The 1320-nt window shown below is 39.6% G+C and overlaps 1 long non-coding RNA gene across 1 annotated transcript; it reads left to right on the top strand.

Moving 5' to 3' along the window:
* Positions 1–452: 452 nt before the first annotated feature.
* On the top strand, positions 453–1274 carry LOC109593157 (uncharacterized). Its single transcript, XR_002190768.1, has 3 exons — positions 453–871; positions 933–1054; positions 1114–1274. It is a non-coding gene; the product is annotated as an uncharacterized LOC109593157 (long non-coding RNA).
* Positions 1275–1320: the final 46 nt, after the last annotated feature.

A 1320-nucleotide genomic window follows, 5' to 3' on the forward strand; every position in this document is an offset into this window, starting at 1 on the left:
TATTTACAATTTTATGATAAAATTAAGATTAAAATACCTCCTATCTATTCTTCTCATGTTTAGATGGTCCCTCTCTCCTACAAACCCTGTCCCTGTCTTCATTTTATAAGATCTCAGTCTCTCCTGATTTAATGAAACTCTGTGTCTCCACTAAAACCCACCACATCATTGCCGTCAATGTAGGGTTTTATTTTGCCATGTTCTCCTCGCATTATTCTAAAAGTTTCCATCAAAAGTCGACTAAGAGAGTCCCGCCCACCCAGCAGCTCCAGGCCCCGCCCATTAGCCAAGAGGAGGAGCCAGAGAGAGAGAGGTACGGTGGACTGACAAGACAAGAAAAAGGAGCAAAATACGTCATAAATTTTGTTGGCATTGCTAAGCGATGCAATAGACTAATGAGGAACATTGATAGGATGAATCTTAATGAGGGGCATGGCCTCTCACTGGACAGGGTTTCTAAACTACCGAAAGAGCATGACAAACCAGTCAAACCGGTTTCAGACGACAAGTGATACACGCGTAGTAGAGGGGCGTGGCTTGGTAAAGGATTGGGCGGAGACTGGGAAGAGTCTAGTAATGTTTTTATTACTAGTATGAGAAAAACTAAACCACTGAATATAAAACAGGAGGACATGTCCTGGAGCCACGCCCACTCCGGCACTAGTTACCCCATACAGTGTATACTCCCTCCAGCTGAAGGTCATGTGACCAGTGACTCTGCCCTATTGTACCCCCACTATAATAACGGATTGGTAATAGTGTATTATGATAAGAATGGGAATGGAAAAACAAGGAATAAAGAACAGGAACCAAAAACCACAAATTTAATTGTCATTTATAAGGTTTCTGAGAGATACTATTCATTAGCCAAGTAAGTCATTAATTATTATTATTATTAATTGATGGGTGTGGTCTTATAATGTCCTTTTTAGTTTTGTCGTGTCGGAACTGGTTGTTTTTGCCCACTAATGAGGACAAACCGGTTTATCTGGTTTCTGATAGTTCACTATCAGTGTTAGCTTTCCTTTTATCACAAGAAGACTTTGTAGCAAAAGTAATGAATTGAGTTAATATTATTATGATTATTATTATTGTTATTATTATTATCATTAGGTGTTAATGTATGGTAGTGCGTCAGTAGCTGAGGAGGTGTGTCACTTGAACCGCTGGGACCAATGTTCCCTCCCTCTCAATACACTGGAGACTGAACTCTAACTGAGGCAGTTGGACATAGTGTCATTCTTCCTTAGGAACAGAGGTAAAGGATATACTATTTATAGTAATACTGATACTATGTACTTAGTAGCACTCATATGTGTA

Source organism: Amphimedon queenslandica, unplaced genomic scaffold (genome assembly GCF_000090795.2).
Source record: "Amphimedon queenslandica unplaced genomic scaffold, v1.1 AMPQUscaffold_2652_Cont25346, whole genome shotgun sequence".
In the NCBI taxonomy this organism is placed as follows: domain Eukaryota; kingdom Metazoa; phylum Porifera; class Demospongiae; order Haplosclerida; family Niphatidae; genus Amphimedon; species Amphimedon queenslandica.